Below are 6,000 nucleotides of genomic sequence, written 5' to 3'. Positions count from 1 at the left end.
CATTGGGATGAGGACCTCAGAGGTGGAGCTTTATCATGTGGTTGGTATGTTTTCCCTCGGGTAAAGTCTCTAGAACGGAGCAATTGATTTTGTTTGATCTATAAGGTGCACTTAACAAAGGTGCTGTAGATGAATCTAGCCATTTCAAGCAAAATTAAATCCCCTTAGTGCTGTGTGGGCAAGCCCAGATTCTGTAGGCTTCCAGGCACAAACACAGCAGCCCTGTTGCAGCTTTGAGGTGGGAAAAGAGCTCCAAGTCTCTTATTAAGAATCCCCATTTTAAAACAAGCTTTCTTTACTCTCCTACAGAATGGCTGGTGCTTTCTTTGTTCCATGGGAAAACAGGAAAGCAGAGAGAAGATGCAGCTTGTAAAAAATAAATGATATATTAGTCCCTTGCCCCCTTTTTCTGCTGTTTTTGCTGGTCTGCCTCAATTTTATTTTATTCTTAATGGTCCAGCTGTGCAAGTCCTTAATCTTCAGCCAGTTGAATGACCGAGGATCAGTCATTTCCAGGCTTGGAGCATTCTGGTCCCCCATATGTTCTTTCTTTTTCCTTCTGCTGCTCAGAAAGCTCTGTCCAGCTGTGCACCTCATTATGCCCTTGTGGCTAGGCTATTTTAAGGGAACTTCTTCTAAAGGAGTAACAAAATCGGCAAGCTCTAACTGTTGTAACTGCAGGATTGGGGAAGTGAAGGTTGAGTGCTAGCACAGGTACAGCTAAGCACTCTCAAGATAACTGGCTTGCCATTTCTTTAAAGACCACCATTTATAGGTTCAGGTAGGGCACTTAGGGCTTGTGTCATGCTCCAAGAGCCATTTCACTGAAAAGTCAATCAAGACTTAAAGAGCCAAGAAGGGCTTTCAGGCTTGATTTGAATAAGGAAATAACACACTGAAATGTCCCGGGGGGAGGCAGAGAACTCATTCCAGGGAGCTGGGCTAGACAAGTCCCAACAGCTGAAAGCTTCTTTTTGTCTTACTCTGCTAATTCTGGTTATGACGGGTTTTTAATCTTTATTTCCTATTCAGCCTCCATGCTTAACATGCTTAGTACTTGTGGAAAGCAGGGTAAGCATAAGAGGTGGAGATTACAGAAGTAGCAAAGTGCAAGAAAATGAGAAGAGCTAAGTAGATGAAATTGACTAACTCAGTCCCAGACTGCCCCCAGCCCTCTGGCTTTAAAGATCTGAAAGTGGTATCTGGTGTGCTGCTGAGCTGGGATCTGAATATGAAGATGCCATGTTATCAGGCTCTACATTGGACTGACACAGGCTCTGTCTCAGGTTGACAAAGCAACATGCAAGCTTATCCCTGTTTCTGCCAAATTAAAGTCCCCATCAGGCAAGCAGCCAGGGTGAAGGGTAGGTGATGGTGTTTGCCTGCAGCACAGCTTCCTGCCTTTCTGCCGACCCTTCCACCTCAGATGATGCTGTGTGCTTTGGGAATTTGTAGTCCTTTATTGATAAGTACAGAATGAAACAGGTTGGCCATCTGCTGGTATATCCATTGGATGAAAAGTGATATCTCATGAAAACTAGACCTTCTGTATAATCAGAAGCAGCCAGCAGGATTTGTTCTGTCGTTCCTGCCATCACTTGAAAACTGTGCTGAGCTGCAGTGTGACAACACATGCTGCTTACCATACTTGCCATGATGGTTGCTTCTCTTCTTGTTTCATAGCACAAAGGTACTTGCTAAGAATATGGCCTCATCCCCCAAATCTCCATTTCAGTTTTAGATGGCTGCATTGCATGTTGAGTGACTGACTTTGCATTATATCAAACACAATAAAAGAATTGGTGAGCACATTGTGGAGCTCTGGATATAATTAGAAGGGGGAAAAACCTGCTTTTTATCTACAACAGTCATTTTGATGTTGTAAGATAGAGACACTCCTCCTTTTTCTCAGCACAAAGACAAGATAAGGAGAGAGGGATTTTTTCCAACCAGGAAGTTCAGAGACTGGGAACAAGTTGTGGCTCTGGATCAGAACAGACTGGCTCACAAGGCTTCCAAAGGTCTTTTAACATAGAGGCTGCTGTGCCACATGTTCGAAGACAAGAATAGTGAAGTGTCTTCAGAAAAATATGGCAATGTGGGTCTGGATAATTATTTAAGATGGAGTTATAAAGCAGTAAAGAAAGTTGGTTGGCAGGAATTTAAATAGAAAAGGAATGATGTATGAACCTAGCATGGTAGGGACAATGGTTTGCAATGCTTTTTACAGTGGGAAAACACACTGCTTTGGTTTTGTTGGAGTTGTCAGTAAGACTGTAGCTAACAAAGGATCGTCTGACATAATCTAGTTAGACTTTCTGAAGGCTTTGCCATGGTGTCCTGGTCATGGGACACGCTGAGCTATAGCTCAATGCAGAAGTGCAGCCCATGGGTGACAGGTTTCCCTCTCCTCTCTGGAGTCTGTCACCCCTGGGCTGGCTCTCCAAGCAACAGCATCTCCACAGCCAGCTGCAGGCACAAGCAAAAGTGGGCCCTTGCCAACATCATCTGATTGCAGGGCTATAGAAGAGCTGCCAGCACATTGCTTAATTCAGCCTGGAAAGTTGCTGCGGAAAGCATGGGGTAGAGGTGGTACTAATGGATAGGTGAGTGGCAAATAGTGGATGAGGGCTGAGGAGGGTGACTGCATCCCCAACCCCACCTTCCTGCCCGCATGTCCTGTGTGAGCATCAGTGGCTGAACTGTTCAGCACATAGAAACCGATTTCTTGGGAAGAGGTGGCCAGTATCCAAGTGAAGTGACTCATATGGATCCTCATCCTTAGTTAAATTGGAGTCTTCCCTTTCAAGCTTTGCCCATTCCATGGAGCCAAATTGCTGTGTTTCAAGAGAGGAGAAAGCCAGTTCCCTGCCTGTATCTCTCTTTGATGTTGCCATCTGTACTTCTTCCCAAGTAACTACCTCATCTACCTCTTAATATTCCCCTTCATCTTAAATTTGCTTGAGAAAAAAACCTGTCAGCTCACCCAAAGCCAGGGTGGAAATACTTTCCAGTAGGCTTTTCTGAGGAACCACTGGTACTCGCTGGTTTTGGCACCAGCTCTTCCTTATGTTCACCTTCTGCTGGTGTCCTTCCTGCACCTGGTTTCCTTGGACTGAGCTTGGAGATCTGCTGGACGATGTCAGGCAGGCATATGGGGGAATGCACAGGATGGTCATTTGAGTGAAAGAAAGAAAGAACTGGAAAACATATTGGAATATATTGTCAGCTTTTTAACCTGGCCAAAACCATCACTCTCTTGGAGAACAGTTATTCACTAGGAATTTGTAATGACATAAGGATGGGGTTGATGTTAGGGTGGAAAATTCTAACCTCTTTTGGTTGGTCAAGGCTAAGGAATTTGAAAGATGTAAGCTAAAAATCACTCATAAAACCAAATAGGCTGAATTCATCCTATGAGGCATATGGCTGCATCGCTATTGCTTGTCAATGTAATCATTAATGCAGGCCTCTAAGCCATGGCTTAAATTGACAATATTAATTTATTTTAATTGTAAAGGGCCAACATCAAAACAGTGCAAGTGGAAAGAGGCCATTTTTCCTCTGCTGTCCTCATTTTTCTGGCACCTCTTCTATCACATGGAGTAACTTGGGACTGGCTGACTTCTGCTTCTGAAACAACCCTATAGCAGAGTAACAGAACAGCTAGGAAGCATGTCTGCCCCAAACTGAGATCTTTCAGGTTTCTAGCTCTCCTCCTCTCTTTTATGTCACCTCAGCAACTCCTGGGTGGCCAGAGCCAGAAACAGGAACCTAGAAAGAGCTGCCAACCACCAAGACATGAACCCAGAGAAGACCAAACCCGAAAAAGTAGCAGAGGTGTCTCCTAGAGAGGCTTTAAATTAAGGAATGCAAAGGGTATTAAATTAAGACTATTTGAGTTCCCTTTAAATATACGACAAGACAAAGGGGGGAAGGGTGGCAAACCAAGCAACCTAGCATGCATTCTGTAGGAAGTAAGTCTTTCACATTTGTGTTTGCTCAATCAGAAAGCGACTTTAATTGGATCTGGATCTACCCAGTTCCAGGTGTCTTCTGCCTCAGGTCCTCCAGAGCTATTTGCTGGAGTGCCTCAGCTTGGCAAGGTGTCTTGATTGCCAAGTGGATGTGGATTCAGCTAGCTCTGACCAGCTCTGGCATCTGAAAAGATCTCTTCTGCTTGAATCTCTCTGCCAGCTGCTTGTGAGTCAGGAGTTCCCAGCCAGCAGCTCTTGTTATTATCTGTTTTCAGTTGCCTTGATGTTTACCGGATTGAACTGCTTTTATCTCTATTAACCCTACAACAGTGCCCCAGTGTTGCACACCCCTGTGCGGCTTGGCCACTGCGTCAGTGCACAAGTAAATAGACAATAAATTCACCTTCTTGAGGAAAGAGTGAGGTCTAAAACACTGGCCAAAAATAACACAAGTGTTGATGATCTCAGGGAAGAAAATAACTAAAAGGCCAAATGAAGGTATTAAAAAACCAAAGCTTAAAATAACTGACAGCTCATTAGACTAAATCTGAACTCTGCTAAAATTCTCCACCAGAAGAAAACTCTGGTATGAAAATAGTGCTGAACAGCTGAGAGCAGGACAAGCTGGCCTGATTTCCTCTGGTCTCAGAAGCTGAATTGCTGCTAAGTGCTTTCATTTGTAACCTTAGATACATCTTACAGTCATTTAGACCAAAAGGTCTGATTAAAAATGCATCTAAAAATACAAAGGGGAGATTCTCGAGCTTTTCAAGGGCCATAAAGCTATTCTAAACAAGCACCTGAGATCACTTCCCAAGTCCTCCTGTTCCTAGAAATCACAGGAATGAAGCAAAATTAGGAGGATGAGCCACTTGCCAGGTCTGTTCAACAAGGACTTGAGGATATTGGTGCCTTTTCACTTACAGAAGGAAACCCTGATGTCCTGGTTCCCTCAAGGGCTCAGTACAGATGCAATAAAACAATAAAACTAAATTTTTCCTTTCTTTTCTCAGATAACATTTGAATAATCAAAACACATAGTTTGAACTTGTCACTGTTTTGTTTACCTTGTGTACTACAGTTCATTTACCCACACAAAGTGAACAAGCCATGGCTTTGCTACCAGATGTTTCCATATTAGGACCAGTGCTGTTTAATATCTTTATGGATAATCTGGATGAGGGGATTGAGTGCACCCTCAGTAAACTTGTGGATGACACCACATGGGTGGGAGTGTTGATCTGCTGAAGGACAGGGAGGCTCTGCAGAGGAATCTGGACATATCATGAGCCCTAGCCAATGGAAAGAAGTTCAACAAGGCAAAGGTCCAGGTTCTGCACCTGGGTCCCAATAACCCCATTGAATGCTCCAGGCTTGGGGAAGAGTGTCTGGAAAGCTGCTCATTGAAAAGGACCTGGGCATGCTGACTGATGGAGCTGAACATGAGCAGCTTGTGCCAAGGCAGCCAAGCAGCCACCAGCATCCTGGCCTGTGTCAGCAATAGTGTGGCAGCAAGGCCAGGGCAGGGATCATCCAGTGTAGCAGGGCCAGGGCACCGGTGAGGCTGCACCTCGACTCCTGTGTTCAGTTCTAGGCCTCTCACTGTAAGAAAGACATTGAGGTGCTGGAGCCGGACCAGAGCTGGTGCAGGGCCTAGAGCACAGGTGTGATGAGGAATGGCTGAGGGACCTGTGGGGGTTAGTCTGGAGAAGGCTCAGGGGGAACCTTATCTCTTCCTACAGCTGTTTGACAGAAGAGTGGAGCCAGGAGGGTGCTGGTCTCTGTTCCCAAGGCACTAGTATAGGACAAGAGGAAAAGGCCTCAAGATGCGCCGGGGGAGGTTTAGATGAAAATTAGGCACGGCTGTTCAGGCATTGGGACAGGCTGCCCAGGGCAGTGCTGGAGTCACCGTCCATGGCAGTGCTCACACACCATGGAGACGAGGCATCCAGCGACAACCAGTGACCTGGGCAGGGCAGCACAGCCCAGCTCCCCGCACAGCCCGCAGCCCAGCACCGTGCTG

This window comes from Melopsittacus undulatus, chromosome 6, assembly GCF_012275295.1.
Source record: "Melopsittacus undulatus isolate bMelUnd1 chromosome 6, bMelUnd1.mat.Z, whole genome shotgun sequence".
NCBI lineage: Eukaryota > Metazoa > Chordata > Aves > Psittaciformes > Psittaculidae > Melopsittacus > Melopsittacus undulatus.
This window is presented reverse-complemented; position numbering follows the sequence as displayed.